Source organism: Dryobates pubescens, chromosome 18, assembly GCF_014839835.1.
Source record: "Dryobates pubescens isolate bDryPub1 chromosome 18, bDryPub1.pri, whole genome shotgun sequence".
NCBI classification, from domain to species: Eukaryota; Metazoa; Chordata; class Aves; order Piciformes; family Picidae; genus Dryobates; species Dryobates pubescens.
In genome coordinates, this window is record NC_071629.1 from 2,814,414 (window position 1) to 2,831,801 (window position 17,388).

General features: G+C 43.7%; 1 long non-coding RNA gene across 5 annotated transcripts in view; it reads left to right on the plus strand.

Moving 5' to 3' along the window:
* LOC128898090 (uncharacterized) overlaps window positions 1-17,388 on the plus strand; it is a 91,948-nt gene that overhangs the window by 6,409 nt on the left and 68,151 nt on the right. Inside the window, exon 1 of one of the 5 annotated variants that reach the window (XR_008462692.1) lies at window positions 82-177. The exons of the other annotated variants lie outside the window; for them this stretch is intronic. This is a non-coding gene — a long non-coding RNA (uncharacterized LOC128898090). Of the gene's footprint in view, window positions 1-81; window positions 178-17,388 lie in introns of those variants that run through there. 5 annotated transcript variants of the gene reach the window in all.

The window sequence follows — 17,388 nt, forward strand, 5'->3', positions numbered from 1 at the left end:
CAAAACCAAAATCACACGATAAATCCCCTTCCCCCATGTTTCAAAGGGTTTTAGTGAAGTTGCCGGGAAGTTTAGCCGCGAAAGCCTTTGAACGGACGAGTGGGGAAGAGCGTCAAAAAAAGCGACTCTGGAGACTCTTGGAAACGGGAGCGACTTGTCACCGCAAAGCGAAAACGGGTAATTCCAGTGGTCCCCTCCTGCCTAAGAGACCCTGTCGGTTCCGGGCGAGTGGGGCCGGCTGAGCCCGCACCGGCCCCGGAGAGTCCGCACCACCACCCTCAAATAGCCACCGTCCCCGGGGATCCCGCATCGCGCCCAGGGAGGGCGAGCCGGGCCGGGCGGCCCCGCTGGCCCTGCTCACCCTGACGATGCCTTTTGCTCTGACGGCGGTTTCGTAAGAGAGGTACCTGGGTTTTGGTATTGGGGTGTTTCCCTGCTCTCAGGTCCTGCTCCCCAAACTTGTCCTGTCCTCCGGCGGGGTGCAGTCAGCATCCCCCTGCTGCCTTCATCCCCATCACCCCTGCCTGTGCTGGAGCCTGCCGTGCTGCCTTGCTCTCCACTTGCTGCAAAAATTCGCCCCCAGCTACTGCCTGGAGGCTTGAGGAGGTGAGATGCTGGAAGGCACCTGCCCCCCTTCCCTTTCAGGGGCAGTGAGAAGCCCAAGCTGGGCCCGTTTTTGCCTCTCACAAAAACGAGTGGTTTTCTGCAAAATCCGAGTCCTTGTAGTAACAGCTCATTGGTGATTCTGTTAATGTTGTGCACCTCATTAAATAGCCCCAAACATAAGGAGGTTTAAATGACTTTATTGAATTAAAAATAGCATAGGAAATCACCTATGGTACTTTCATCAAATAATTAATGTAAAGTATATACATGCAGCCAGAGATTCCTTTTAACAAATCTATTCATGGAGCGTGCGGGGGTTTACTTAATGGCTGGAATAACTTGGAGCAGCACAACTCACTGGAAACACAGCCACACTCGTGCACTTCCTAATATGTTCCTGTGTGTTTCCCTGAGTGTTTTTCTTCCTTATCTTTTTTTATATCTGAAGTTCTATTCCCCTCCTCTACTCCATGTATTTGATCATTTTTTCAAGTCCCTTGGCTGAACCAATCTCTTTTCATGCAGAGGATAAAAAGAGAAAAACTTCAAAGTAGGTTCAGGTAATTAACAGCTGAGGGGAATATAATCTAAACCATAGGCCCTGCTTTGCACCCAGGTCTGCTTTCAGAGCCAGCCGGCAAGGGAGTGCCTATTCCCTATAGCATCCAAATCTGCTTCCTCTGAACAGCTTTGCCAGGCCTCCAGTTATCACATCTGCATTTCAAACACCATGTCTCTGGCATTAATTATTAATTAGCCTACAGTCACCCCAGAGGATTTAAGTTCCAGCCTGCACATACTTATTCATTGACCTCTATCTTAGTTTTTGTTGGAAAAAACCCACTAGAATGCTTAATAATTTCCTTTCTCTCAGACCCTCTGTTCTAGTTTCATGGTGGGGAAAACAGTACATTTGCAGCCATGGAAAATCACAGGGCTGTCTCCGAATTTGTTTAGAGCAAAACGCTATGTCAAGGGTTTGAGCAAACTCTTTCAAAAGATTTAGGAGGGAATATTATTATTATTATTTTTTTCTTCCCCCAAGTATTTCATTTTATTTATTTATTTTTTTTTTACCTCTGTCCCTTTGACAAACGAAGGGATGGATTTCCCCGCGCTGAGAGGCGGTGTGGGTACCGACACCAGGCGGTTTGGCTCCGTGCGGAACATCGCTCCGCGAGCGCTTTAAAAAGACAAACTGGATTTAATTACCGGGTAGCACATTTAAGATGATCAAACTAATGCAAACGTTTATTTGAAAGCTCTGGGGTTACGCTGCTATTGACACTAGGCAGAGTGAAGGGGAGTTAAAAAAAAAATGCTGTTGCAAGGCACATTAGTACTTGGGCATTAAATATGCACTGCTTCCTCAGGAATATGCGACTGGAGAAATGCTTGCTTTTCTTTCTTTTTTTTTTTTGGTAACTGCTTTGCATCCTTCCCAAGGTAGCCTGGAAGATGCTTGTTAGCTGTTAGAATAAATACTTATCTTACTACTGCTCCATTGGTCATGTGGCTTGATATGAAGCTTCCAGAGGTAAAAAATAAGTTTGAGAGTAGTCTGGTAGGCAGTAGGTTATGTGAGTCTCTTTTTCAGCAACACTGCAAGAGATTAAAAGTGGTTGTTCCTGTTGGGATGAGTTGTGTGCTGGATACTACCTTTTGTTAGTGTATTTTAATACTACATGTCCCACCCCCCTGAATGAGGGCTATTTTGATGTCTCATGTGACTAACTGTAGATAAAGTTCCTTATGCCATGCTTTCTCTTTTTTATATGTGGTGCTTCTGTCTCCAATAGTCCTTGAAACATGAAATATTCCCCAACTTTGTGTCTTAAGGAGGTGCTTAGTCCGTAGTCACAAGGCCAGCCTGGTTAACTTCTATGCCAGCTTAAAACTGATTTTTGAAAGTGTTTAATCTATGCCTGACTCTTCTGTATTTCTGTTTAGTGAAGACTATGGAAAAGAGGTCTGATGCACAAGCACATGTGCTCAAACTGCAGGGCTATCTCAGTAAACAAAACTGCATTTGCTGCAAACTGAATCTAAACCAGCCCTTGCTGTAAAGCTGAAGCCTTGTGAGCCTGTGCTCCTGCAAATACTACCTGAGAACAGACACAGGAACTAACAGTGGGAACTTCCAGGAGGAATCTCTGTCCTCAACTTCTCTGAGAGGTTTGAAGATTTGGCTTGTTGCTGCTCTTTTGTTATTTTCACACTTTATGAGCGGATCTGGGAAGCATTCAGCATTAACTAGAAAATATTTTTGCCTCTGCTTCAGATATTCAGAATAATTCTCATGCACAAATTCTACAGCAAAAGTACCTTGATTTCAGAAAGAAGAAAGGAATAGCCATCACTTGGATTTAATTCCCAGATGCTTTATTCCTGTTTATAAAACAACAGACTATATCTTGGTGTTGAATAGATCTAGGCTATTTTAATACCATGTCCAGGGCCTTTTGATCACTTCTACATTAACCAGTAATCACAGTGATGATGGAGGAAAAACCCTAGTGTGAAACTGGGAGCTGAAATCAGTTCTTTGTGAATGCCAGAATGGTTCTGAAATGAAAACTTAGCTGTTAATGTAGCTCTGTGCCTTACAAATACTGAAGAGGAATAAGGGCTGCATCTCTTCCACATCAGAGTGAGATGTTGTTTTAGAAAACAAATCGTGTGGTGGCTTGATTTGCAGTGATCTACCTGGGGTGTTTCAAAGACTAAAGGCTGCTGGAATCTCGTTGGTTCGAGCCTCCTGTCGTTGTCTACCCATCTTTCCTGTTGTTTTAATTTTCTGACTGAGATTGCGGGTTTAACCAGGGTCTGGAGCTACAGATTCCATACCCCAGGGTTGGAAAGCTCCTGTTACCATCGTCGTTGAGTTACCTTTTTGTGTGTGTGATTATAATGGCAGGAGTGCGGGGAGCCTGAACGTATATATACAGTGGGTTTGACATGTTATGAAATATTTGTACTGTTCTTGTTATGCGACATGAATTTCCACAAGAAGCCTGCTTTATGCTTCATTTTATAGAGATTTGCATTTGGAGTTTTCCCTTACAGCTGAGATGTTTTACTCTGTCGTTAAGATCTAACCCTGGGCAAGTCTGGAAGTGCTTTGACCCTGTTCGTATTATACCTTTCACTTGTTTGTTTGTTTCCACCCCACCTCCCCAGCCCCCTTTAAAATAATGTGATGGGTTTACAGTAGTGACTGGCACCCGCCAAGGATGGAGCTGTAGCTGCATTTTGTATGTTGAACACTTCACGTGAACATGTTTTGAATTCAGATCTGTAGGGTGCAGATCACTTTTCCTTTGGAGAAGCCACATGGGTAATTTTGATTTTCAATTACTTGAAGAGTGATTATAGTAAAAGGCTTGATTTCCTGTGCATTTAAAGTCCACAGGCCTCTCTTGATAAAGCCCTGGTTGCTGTGTTGAAGGAGTCTTGCTCACCTGTGCACTTGTAGGTGGAAAAACAATAATCTTATCTAAGAGTAGCTGGAGATTGCTATAGATGTTGCTGTGTCAGCAGAAAGGTTCTTACTAGATTAAGAATATATGGGGCCAGACCTTCAGCAGACATAAATGGGCACAGGAGTATTGACATTTGTGGAGCTGGGCTGTGCTGCATTATCTGGAGATCTGTGCAGTTGAACCAGAAAAGCAATATCAGGATTATTTTGTGTGATGCCTGAAATGATCCAAGCCCATATAGGCAGTTTGCCTTCTTTATGGTGCAGTGTGGTAATGATAAAACCTGGCCTGATGTGCAGAGGGTGTGGTGTACCTGATGGGATGAGACACTATCAGTGAGGAGTCAACAGATGCCTGTGACACAGGAAATGTCACAGCTATTCAGATTGTGTGACAACAGTGAATGAATGGTGACTTTTGCGTGGTGACCCTTACCTGAGGTGTTTCTGCAAGTGTTGTAGAAAGGCTTATGTATACTGAGAGCACTGAATTCCATCCTGGACTCTCTGTAGGACTATGTCATGACTATACTGCCTAAGCTTTGCTTTTAGCCACCTCAGCCCTAAAATCCCCAAAGCAATGTGAGCCCAGCCTGGTGTTTCCACCGCACGGCATGAAACCCAGTGCGCTTGATTTTGAAAGAAGCAGTGAAGTGCTCTTGGCTGGGCCTGGCAGCATTCCAGCCCCCAGGCCCCCTGCTCACTGTGAGAGTAACCTGGAGCTGGGGTTGTGTGCATCCTGCCAGGTAGCCCCCATTCAGACTTAAGGATCCTGCCAGTTCCACCCTGAATGCTGTGGTCATTGTACCTGGTGCTGAGGGCTCCCAGGGCAGTGCTGTGGCCACTCTTAGCAGCCTTCCTCTGCCTAGAGCCTCTTCTCCTGGCAGTGTCTGGAGTTTTAAGACTTTATACACTTTCCTTTCCTGCACTATGTATATATTTCTCCCCCACCCCTTTTTGTTTTCTTTTTTCCCATTTTTCCCCTCCTCACCACCTTCATTTTTTCATTTTTCCCCCCCTTTAACTTTTTCTTCTTTTTTTTCCCCCCTCTCCTTCCATAAATCACCGTAGCTCCATTTATTGCCTATGCTGTGGGCTTGAGTTTGCCATGGAATGAGTTAGTGGGGCCAGGCTGGCATTTAAAGTAAATTGTCAGAGTTTGGGTGACTTTCTATCAGCTGGGAGTCCAGCTCAGTGGTTGCAAATATCATGCTTAGAGCAATTAAAACATTTCCTGGCCAGAATGTGAACAGCATATTTATAAACCACTTGTACACCTAAAGCAGTGCATGCAACCCAAAGGATAAGAATGATCTTTAGAAGGTTTTTTTTTTGCCTGTTATTATGATGATACATTTAAAATCATCAACCAGAGTGTATGTGCCATGTAGCTGCTACCACCAAATCACATGTAACACTCAATGGTAATTGTGTTCATAATTATGGAGTTAATTGAATTTCTGTACTAGTAAAAACTGGCATATAAAAAGTCTCTCAAGATTAAATGTTTTAGTTAGGGAAGAATACTCTCGTTTGGAATATTCAATAAAGAGAAAGGAATTCTGCTATGCAGGTGAACTTAAGATTAATGAAATTACCTCTCAAAATTAAACTTTTCCATAAACCCTGTTCCAAACAAGATGTGGTATCGCCAAAAGCCCAGGAATTCTTGCAATGCTCCTGTTTTTGCCCTCTGAGTGAAAAATAGCATGTTGTGAGGTATCTGCAAACTGGAGGGCTGTGTTAAAGAAGCCTTCTGCTGCAGCTTCAGCATCTGCAGTGCCAAGCTTAGAAATGCACTGTGGTAAAATTAGCATTGTTATTAACAGCTTAATATCGTAACAATATCATGTTAGAAATTTTTACTTGCAGTGTTGACCTTAAAGGAGTAGCATCTTTTTAGTTTCTTTTTTTTACATATGTTTTGTGTTCTATTAGGTGTTTTAGTACTACTTCAGGCTAAGTTTAGGGCTGAGTTACAACTCCACAATTCCACAGGGGGGTCACAAGGTGTAACACAATACTGAATTTGGACTTGTGTGTCCATGGTCTTTGTCCTCTATATTATCAACTAGTTAATCTTTGGAGAGAAAAGAATAAGGCTAAGAATTCCAAATCTGCAAGATACTGAACTTGTATCTAGCCATGGGCAGAGCTGTCCTCCTCAAAATGAGAAAGGATTGATAAACACGTAGTGTGTTCTCTCCTCTCTCCTCAAACATCAGGGGAAAACATTGCTTTACTTGTTACAGATCTCCTTTAGCATCACTAAGAAAAATAAAATCCTTTTTTTTTTTTTCCCTCCTGGGCAGGAAAGTAATTTTTAAGTATCCTTATTGCAAGAACAATGTTGGTTGAACATTTTTAACAATGAAGTAATATGCATTTGGAAAGGAGCTCCTCAAATGTCAGCTAACATAGTAATGACCCTGCCCCATAGGAAATCCAGCTTTAATACCCCTTTTCCAAAAGATCACATATTGAGTTTCATTATTTTCCACCAAGATTCATGGGAGACTGTTTCATTTAATATCCTATTTTTACCTGCTGAAGAGACAGGCCTGAGTATGTAAAGCATAAAATATTGATAATTAGACCTCATGTCCCTCATCCTTGGTGAAAGAGGAGTTTTGATTCCCTGTTCTTTTTGGTCAAAAGTTGCCTGTTGGTATTCCATTCCTGCACTATATTTTAAATATTATTGATGTCAATTAAAAAGAAAAGAGAGAGGGGAGGAAAGGAGAAAAAATAATTTTTCCCCAGTAACCCGAAGTGCAGAGGCTTTATTTTGGTTCTTTCTGACTTCCCAGTGCTGCTCCCCTCCCCCAGCAGCCACACTACAAAGCTTGTTGTACAGGGACTCCATTAATCCTACATTTCCTAGATGGTATCTGAGGCACAGTGGGTTTCCACAGAAATTAATTTGTCCTGACAACAGGCCTAAAGATTGGAGTCCAGGGATCACTTGGCAAATTCCCTTTAAACTGAGCACAATAATAAACAGAAAGCTGATAACGACAGTTCTGAAAGACCACACAGAGGAAGGACCCCGAGCCGAGGCGCTCGGCGTGGATCTGCGAGTGCCTCCGATAACCGGCAGCCAGGAGCTTTGTGCTGGAGAGGAGAAGGAGCTCGCTGATTTATGCCCCTTGTAATATCACAGCACTGGGCAGAGCTAACTGCACCAAGCAGCACACATTTTTTTAAAACTCATTTCTGGGATAAAAGTTAGAGAGTCACCTGCTTTAGACCAGTTTTTTGTTGATACCTGCATCAATAGCTCCATGGCCATTTCCCTTGTGTGTCATGTTTTAACGTGGCTCTGATTTTTTCTCACTCCATCTCACACATGTAAACACTAACAAAAGTGGAAGGCTGGGTAAAGTAATATTTCAAGGAACGAACCCAAAAAGTTCGCCAAGGAGCCTAAAATATATTTTCTTGGAGGTTGTGCTGGTTTTTGATTTCAGTCATCTTCTGTGGAGTTATTCCTTATTAAGTAGAGTAAAAAGCATTTGAGACAGCTTTATGGCCTCTTTGCCTGCTTTTATTTATCTTTGCCTTTGGTGAATATTTAAATGCTGCTGTTTTCTCAGAGTTAAGGTATGGGGAATGGCTGTGTTGGAAATATATACTAATAGAGTAAGTGACTAAAGAAGCATTTGCTGGATATTTTAAAGCTTGTCAGGAAAAGAGTGTTTCAACCTCTGCTTTTTGTCAATATAGAATTTAGAGTTTTAATGCTAATTAGGAATTGTGGCGTGTCAGTAAACCTCTGCCAGTTACATTTCTGGAAAAAGCCATCATAATATTAAGAGTTAGGACTGACAGAGTGATGTTAAGTAAGATGTATGCTGCATAACTTTTCAGTGCTTAAGTATAGGGTAGGTAACTATTTAAGTAATGAATTAAAATACGAGGACAATTTAAAAAGATGTATGGAAAATGGGCTTTGGTTATTGAAAGATGCTTGAAAGTGAAGTCTAACTGCCTTCTCAATGTCCAAAATACATTATGAAGTAACAGCCTTTTGATAGAGAGAAGAATAGGGTAAAAGAGGGCAACTAGGTGTGGATGTGCACCTAACCAGCATGAGCCACCCTTGATCACTTTTAATAGCTGAGCTGCTTCTCTCAAGATGGGGATTTGGCAGCAAAGCTCCCCATGATATATCCAAACTCAACAACAACCTGGAGTGCAATTGTCTGCTCTGCAAACTCTTTTATTCCCCAAAATATGCACAGGCTGGAGGTGAGCAGCAATGCTGCAGAAGGACTATGCTCAGGGAAGGCAGGAGCAGGTGAGGGACCCAGCTCCCGTCCCCTCCATCTCCTCTCCATGGTGGGGTGGCAGGGTGCCAGAGGCTGGGTAGTTATGGGCTTGGAATGCAGCTGCCTTGGCATTTGGGATACAGAGAGTTTATACAGAAAAAAGTTCTGTCTTACATGCTTTTCATGACAAAACTACCATTGACTTGGGTAAGGGCATCACCAGCCTTGCTCAGTGAGAGTTTAACCAGCTGAGAGGTGGGGCTCTGCTCTCCTGCTGGCGTGGAGTGTGTGTACCACACCTCCTTGCTGAAAAACAACATCTTTCTGCTTTTGTTATTGCCTTTGAATTAGTTTGTACACCACAAATGAATCAATTACCACCAAGGTACTTTGGAAATGAAATTCAGGACAGGTTGTACAATTTGTATTTGTCACACTTAAAGGACTCCATTGTGCTGAATGCAGAGGATTGCAAACCAACTAGTTTTTAATGCTCTCTGGCTCGTTCTAGAGTCTGATGCAAGAGCAAATTGGCTTGCTGTGCCTTTTAGTTCTGTAAAAGAACAACCCAAAATATTCCCCTCCACTTTTGATATCAAAATCACTCTATGCATTCCAATGTACAGGCTATTAGGGTTTTGAATTTGGATCAAATCAGGCACTTCCCCCCCCAGCAAATAGTCCTCTAGCGTGCTTTATGCATTCGATTCGAAGGACTGTGCATTATTTGATGTTCTTAGGAGATAAACAATAAACTTTTGAATATGTTTCCATTTGAATACAAGCCTAGGGATGCTTCACCCTGCATCCTGAAGCCTGATTTCCCCTGGGACTCATTATCATGCAGCTCACATGTTCAGTCACCTACACTGTTGAACTTACTATCAAATAACCTTCGAAACGTTACTAGTTATTACGTGTCAGAGGGCAGATTTATGATAAACTAACTTTGAAACAAAATAATGAATTCTCAGCGTTCTGGTTCCAGCAGCATTTCTGGCAATTTTGTTGGATTTACATTTTAAAACACTGAGTTGCCTTTTTTTTTTCCTTCCTCCCCCCCCCCCCTCCCCTTTCCCTCTTATTCTATCATATCAGCTGGCTCCCTCCCCTCATGAAATTTCTCCCTCCTTAAATGTGGTTTATGATGATTTCAACACTGGCCTATAAAGAATAAAAATGAGAACATTTGTCTGTGAGCTACCAAACTGTCCACTGGAGTTCGTTTGTGATTAAACTTCCATAGCTTTCTAACTTGGGGAAAGTTCAATTAACTTAACCCTTAGCACAGAGCACCGGTGTCCAAAATACAGCTGGGGAAGAGGTGTTGGCAAACAGAAACCTTTTCTCCTTGCACTTTTTCCTGCCAGTATTTTGAGGCTTCAATGAGCTTCTTGTGTTAGAGTGACAAAGTTCAATAGTGTCATCCTCTCAGAAAGCAGAGCTGTGGTTTATGGCAGAGCAGAAAAGCTGCCCAGAAGGTTTTCCAAAAAAGTATCCTGAATTTCAGCCTCCCCCTCCTGCCCTCCTTCCCCCCCACCCCAATCCTCCAATCCACATTTAGGGATTTAAATAACTGGCCAGTTTTCAAAAAGGCTGAGGAGGATCATCTGTGGCAATCTGTGGGCACTTGGCCTTTTTTAAATGGTAGCCAGGGCTGTCGTGAGTTAATGAGTTTGTATCAGAGAGATGAAATTCGGGCAGATAAATGCTTTATAGTCACCTTGGAGGTGATGGGAGATGCAAACATCTGCAGATGAAGTTCAAAAGTACACCATGCCAAAAATTGAAGCCTGCCTACTTTGTAGGAAAATTGGGGTGCCTCTTCTTGGTATGGCTGGGAATGTTTTTGGTTGTATTTCAGGGGAGCTTTGGGCAGATTAATCTCTGTAGGATTTTCATCTCCTACTACAGTCTAGGCTTTGAGATATTGCTCATCTGTGGTGCTGCACAGAAAGTGCCTGACCCAGGGTAGCTCTGTGAAGCTGGGGGATAGAGCCACTATCTTCAGTGCTTCTCTCCTCTCTTTTGCTCCACTCACCATGATTATGGTTCTCCAAGGGCATTAGGGGCAAAAGTTCCCTATCAGGCTGTCTATTAATATTTATGCAGCAATTCAGGAGGTACTGCATTGCTAAAATACAGGTTGGAAATGTACCAAATTTAATCACTTTTACTACTAGAAATTATCTATTTCAACATCAGATAGAAGTGTGTCTGGGGGTTATCATTACAATGTGGGGTTTTTATCCAAGTGATTTGCCTGTTCTGACATAGCTTGAAGTAAAAGGGCAATAAGGACTACTGTGTAGGTAAAGTTTTGAAAAGTAATGCAAGCTACATACATGAAATTTAGTGTAAAGTAGTAAAAAACATCTAAAGTAGACACATACTAGGTCAGTGCATCTACTGGTCAGTAATGCCATGTCAACCAGTCTCTGTCTGCATGTCTAAGGAATGCTTGCATTTGGGCCAGTGGGATTTGCCCTCTGCTACTAGGCAATTCCTCCTGCTTAAAGGTAGAAAGAATATTTTTATCACTGATATCACTTCATTTTTGCAGCTGTCTGCTCACATCAGGTTAGTAATATAAACTCTGTCAAGGAGCAATCTCTCCCTTCCACAGCCTGCAAAACCCACAATTATTATTTAGAGTTAACCCCTGAAAAAAGTGATTGTTACTTAAAGTGTTCAGCCCCCAAAAGAATTGTTGGCTATTGTTATCTGAGGACCTCCTACAATCTTTCCTTGGCCAAATAAGGCTCCTTTTGTTTCCAGTAGAGTTGGGCTTTTTTCTAGGAACAAGCTCCGAGCTTCTGTGCAAGCAAAATAAATGCAGTGAAAGTTAAACATTAATTAAAATGTGTTTAAAAAAAAAAAAGTTCAAGAAGATCCTGGTGCTCAAATAGAGCTGCCCTTTTTATTTTAGTTTAGTTTTTATTTTTTTTATTCGGGTCCCTTGGCTTTCTGATGTCATTTCTGGCAGATTCATTAGCCCGGCTCCATCACGTTCTGTTCTGAACCATAACGTGATGGGAGATGATCAAAGTGAGAACTCTAAAGGCTTAGGACACTTAAAAAAATGTTCTATTCTGGAAATTGTTCTAAAACTATAAACAGATTACATTAAAAAATCTGTGCTACTGAGCATGGTTGCTCATCATCCTTTTTTAGAAGGAGCTATTGAGAAGTTTGGGTAAACAGCCTTGAAGTCTTTATGATGGCAAGGCTGGAAAAATCTCTCCAGAGTTTTTGGCAACCCAAGGCTCTCTGAAATGTCATATAACCCATTTCTGCTGTTAGGCATGTTGTTTTAATCTTTACACTTGAAAGGTGTAAGCATATGGGTCAGATCAGCCATTCCTGCTAATGGACACAATTCTGTGGACTTCGGTGTCCAATTATGCCGGCGAAAGATCTGACCGGTGCGGGGCTTTATTGCCTTATTTCTCTTCTCTTCCTGATCTTTGACCCTTTACCAAAGGCATTGCCATCTATAATACGATAATAATATGAAATTCTGAGCTCACTTCTAACAATGCATATCCAAAAAGAACGGTTAAGATGTTCACCTTTACAGGAGAAGCAGCCGATGAGCGGTTTCAGCCTTGTGATTGTCTTTGCTTGGCACAAGGGTGAGGCTCAGGTTCCTCTGCCTGGCGTCGCGGTGGAATACGAACTGGTTTTGTGTTTCCATGAAGCAAGTGCTCTGAGGGATGAGTGAGTAAATAAACTCATTGGCAAGTCAACACGATGACAGGCAGCCATTCTTCCTAATTTTAGATGCATTTCAGTGCTCAGGAAAGTGAGAAATTTTTGAGTTTTTAAGGGCTGCACACTCTGGTGCTCTCAATCAGTGCTGGATGTGGCTGAAGCTGGAGGCAGAAATATAGAGGCAGTGTGACACCCTAGGTATATAATGGAGCTACACAAGAGGGTGAGAAGGATGGAGATCTATCAGCAGGACTTGACTATCTGTTTTGATTTATGGACTGAATATCAGCATGTATTTTAAGGAGCCATTAGAGTTTGTGCTTTGAAATACGCAGAGAGAAGGCTTCTCCTCAGCCTTGTGTAGGAAAGGGCAATACAGGCTCCTTGCACAGGCACATGCACATCCTTATAGTAGAGAAAGTGGCAGAGAAAACCCTTCCCTTCAGTTTCTCTACACCACAGAAGTGATGGAGTGCTCAGGGATGTATGATCCATCCCTCACAGCAGCACTGGCTGGGAAAGTAGGAAAGGAAAGAGAGAGGGAACACCTGTGCTGTGCTTCACTGCATTCCGGGTATATTTTTAATGTAAGTCAGTGTTATCACTGTTGATAGGGCTGCAGAAATGCTTGAGGGGGGCTGGGACTTGTAAGTGCAGCTGAAGAAAAGCATAGCAGGAATGAGTAGCTGCTGGGGCAGTGGGGCAGAGCGTGGCTCAGGACTTGGAAGCACTACATGTTGTTGAAGGTATACCAGGGCAACCACTTGAGAACTGGATTGAGAGATTTTGGCACTTCCCAACCTTGCTTGTCCTCCATCCTGCTGCAGATACGGAGCTCCTCTTCTTGGGTGGCAGCAGCAGTTGCAGCTGGTGACCCTCATTTGGTGCCCTCTGTCTCTGCCTTTGATGCAGCTCTTACCATTTGGACAAATGCTGCCCTTGTTTACTATAACGTAAATGTGGAGCAACCCTTCTGCCATTTCTCCAACGCAAATATTGCCCTCTGTGCAGTTCCCACCTCCTCCTTCACACAGATGGAGCCTGGGAGGCAAGGGAGGAAGGCTGCTCTTTCCTGATATCCCTGCATCGATCTTGGAGGCTGCAAGCCCCAGGAGACTGTGCCGGCCATACATTCGATCTGTTTAGATATGGGAGCTGCTGTTGGGATTTTCCTTTCTCTGTCATCTAACAGCGCTTCTCTTCCCAGCTCTAAACCCAGCTGCAACACAGGGACCATGGATGCAGCCCGCAATTTCTTTACTGCACCTCATTACTGCTGCTCCAGCCCTGAGAAAAGGCTGCCTGGCCATGACAAACTGTGCTCTGACTCTGTGATTTGTGTAAGCTCAAATTTTCCACTAATTCACTTATATATACTAGATGGAAAACACAGCCTCGGGGCTGCTATAAACCATGCTGCTGTAGCCACAAAGGGCTGTCCTGGCAGCCGGGGAAGCGCTGGAGCATGCCGAGCGCCGGGGCCGGAGGAAGGAGCGGAACTGAGCTGCTGCACTTGTCAGAGGAACTGCAGCGTGGGAGCGGAGCCTGCCCCTCCGTGAGGCACTTGCAGCTCCGATGGCACCTGCCTGGCATAGCCCTATCAGCTTGGGTCCTGACATGGGGACCTGCTGGCTGGATCGTGGGTGGGAACGACCGTCGCGTCCTGGCCACCACACTGGCCGTGAACAGGAGCTGTTTTGGGCTAGGATTAAGTAGTGGTTTGTTGTCCTGCAGCCTCAGTCCGCCCTAGTGCTTTGTTTTGTGCTGTGGTGCAGTTGTGAAGCTTTAATTTTCTGTATAACCCGCCAATAGACAATTGAAGAGTGTTTTCTCTAAAGAACAGCAAGAGTGCCACGCTGGCTGACTCCCCAAACGATTGCTTGTCTTGTTACAGACAGCTGTTGACCTGTTCCTTTAAAGCTAGAAGCTTGCATCTAACCGCTCTCTTAAGCCAGCCTACTTCCTTCTTTTTAATGAAATTGTCCCTTTAGCCTTTTTCCTGGGCTGGCTTTTCAACAAGAACATTAGAAACAGTCTGCTCAGTTCTTTCCTCTGCTAACATCTTGCCCAGAGCTAACTTGCAGCTTCACTCTGTCAGCTGTGAGATATAGATATACTGTTGTCTTAATTACTCATATTTCTCCTGCTGCTCATAATTCTGCTTGTTCCACCAAAGAGCTCTTCAGAGAGCTTTACTGCTTCCCTTCCCCTTTCTTTGGGGCTTTAAAGGTTGTCAGATATAGAAACGATCCTTGTTGCAGAGCTTTGGTGGTGACAGTGTCCTTTGTGGGGAAGATTTAGGGGGATGGGAGAACTAAATGGGAATGCTTTTAGCCTACATCTCTGCGGAAGGAGAGAATACACAGAGCACTACCTTGCATAACAGCATCAGGGACTGTGTTTGGCAAATCCCTTCTCTAATGAATAGCGAGGCAGCTGTTTCTTCTTGCAGCTTAAAGTGTAGATGCTGATTGTCAGGAGCAGGGTTTTCTTTACTCTCTCTCTCTTTACACCACTTAATGTATCTGTCTGACTGCTGCTTCTCAAAAAATCCTGTTGAAAATTGGTTGGACACTTAAAAAAATCCAAACCACTGTGCTATAGGGAAACCATAGTCCCTTTGTGGTTTCATCTCTCTCTTTATGATTATGTGCCACTGTGCCTGTTATCTGTAGTAATTAATCTGTCGGCTGCTGCAAGTATTGCATGTTGAGTAACCTAGAGCAGACCTACAACATGCCATCCATGCTTTCTTGGCAGAGATTTGAATAACTTTTGTCCGAGAAATGAGCTCTTGAGTGAGTTGTGCCTTTGGCCAAAGTCTTTCACTCCTGGCTGTTTGAAGTCCACTCTTGGTTTTGACAGACCTCAGGTTTATATAGTAAGGTAGTTCAGTAGCAGAATCTATCTTAGTATTCAGCTGGTTGCCTTGGTTCAGCTGGCTGACGGGTTCAGGAAGCAGTACTCTGAGTTCGTGTTCATTGCATGAATTCTGAGCCTGTCAAACTGCTGTGGTTGAGCCTGTTGCCACCATAAGGCTTGTTGAGCTGCTGGTGTGGTTGAAGGTGGGTCTGGGCAGGGTGTGCTTGGCACAAGCCCTCCACTCCAAATTTTGTTGTGGTTGCTTTTTAATAATTACTTGTTGAAAATGCTGGGCAAGTATATGGGAAGAAAAGTTTTCTCATCAGAGCAGTGAGATGGCAGCACCAAAGATAACACACAATTGTTCAAGGTTTAAACTCACCTAACAGCAGTGAGGCAAATAAACAACAGGCTGCAGGAAGTCAAGACCAAATTCTTCCAGTAGGAGTACAGACATGACTAAAGACCTTGTCAGAGAAAGCAAATGGGAGATGAGAGAGCTCAGTGAGAGGAATTAAAGAGCAATTCTGTGTTGCTTGGAGGAATGGCATGGAGAAAACAGCTCACCAGGTTAGTGGTGTGCTCTTGAAGAGCTGAAAGGGCTCAGAGTAGCTATCTTAGACGAGTCAAGTTTCAGGCAAGATCATGAGTTAGAACATATGAGAGAAATCTATGCAGGTGGTAGCTCATTCCAGATCACTGTCAGGGAATACCATATGAACAACACATAGTGGAACTCCAGACCCAAGGCTGAACAAGAGCACTGGTGAAGCTGGCCCTGGTCAAAATCCAGGGTCCCTGATGTTTATCACAGTAGTTGAGAGGCTAACAGACACACAGTCTGTGACACGTGCATGGGCATCTGCACTCTCCTGTTTGCAGGGTGAGCTCTGCCTGAGGCAGGCTGCCCAAACATCTCCTTTGCCTTTAGAAGAAGGCATAATACTCCATGAGGAAGGGCTCTGGGAAGCTGGCAAGGCCCTGGGGCCATCAGTTCAGACTGATGCTACTTCAAGGGCTGGTGGCATAGCTTGAGGCTGCAAAGTGTAGGTGATACACAAATCTTTTACTCTGCTTGCTCATAGTTTCCTCTCTTGAAGTTCCAACACTATCTCCTGACAGCAGCTCTGAGGGGATGTTGGCTGGTTAAGTGGGTGGTCATGCAGCTGCTTTGGCATCTAGTCCATTCTGGCAGCTACTCCACATTGAACAATTTCCTGCCCAGTGCATCTTCTGCTGTGACACAGGGCAAACAACGTGACCTTGTGTCTCAGCTCTCTGAAAGCAAGGATATTTCCCTATTAACTCCTCTCTACAAACCCAAGGGGTATTAAAAGAAGTAGGTCTCATGACTGTGTGGTACTTGGATGCCATGGTAATGTAATTAGCTCTACAGCAATCTTACTAAAAATGTCCTTGGTGGAGGGGAAGATGGGGTGGGAGACTCCTTTAGAGGTTGGCTGTTCAAGGGAAGGAAGTTTCCAGACCTGTGGTTTCACCACAACTCAGCTGCACAACACAGGTCCTCCAATGCAGATACGCATCCAGAGGTTCAGAACATGAAGGTTAGTATGTGTATGAGACACAATGCAGCACAAACTATTTGAAGTCTTAATAGGTTATGTAACAGCTTTCCACCCCCAGCAAGTCTTTTGCGAATTTTATATGGTTTCTTGGGCCAAAACTGTTTTTGAGCTGATGTATGACTTTGGTAAATTTCAGGGAAGTATTCCTGGTACTTCCCCCATCCCCCCTTCAGTGTTATATAAGTATCCAGGAACTTCTGGGCCACTAAATCCAAGGGAGAGAGACACAGGGTTCTGCACAGAACCCCTCAGAAAGCCTCAGTACAGGAAAGCTGTGCTGCTGATAGTTTCTCTGTTTCCCTGCCAAACCCCCAGATTTTGGCAGCCTGGGTTGTCTTTTGCCTTTTTATATCCGTTAGGTCTTTTCCTCCCCTACCCTCAGAACGACCTCTGCAGTGATGGTTGCCAAATGTGACCCATATTAAATATGAGGATGTGTATCAGCATCCACAAGCCACACGCTCCTGAGATGTTAAAGCCCTTCCCCTGGAGCAGCAGCCTGGGAGCTGTCTGAAGCGTTCGGAGTTAACACTTTAGCCCTGGTTAGCTGGAAGTTATTGCAGAACCGTGTCACCAAATTCTTTCCTCAGCTGTATCCTTGCTACTGCAGCCAGGAAGAAATTTGTTTCTGTCATTTATGGTTAACCCTACGGTACATTTGTACCAGAAACGATGGACAATATTTGTGGGTTAAAGGAAGATGAACAACAGTGATAAAAATTAAGCAAGATAATGCAGTGATGTAATGAGGAGCAAACTTGGTGGTATTTTGGTGGATTTCTTTATTCAGATGTTGTCCTCCTTCATTTAAATCTTCTTGCATGCTGGGACAAGGCACAGCCAGTCATATTTTCCATCCTGATGAATG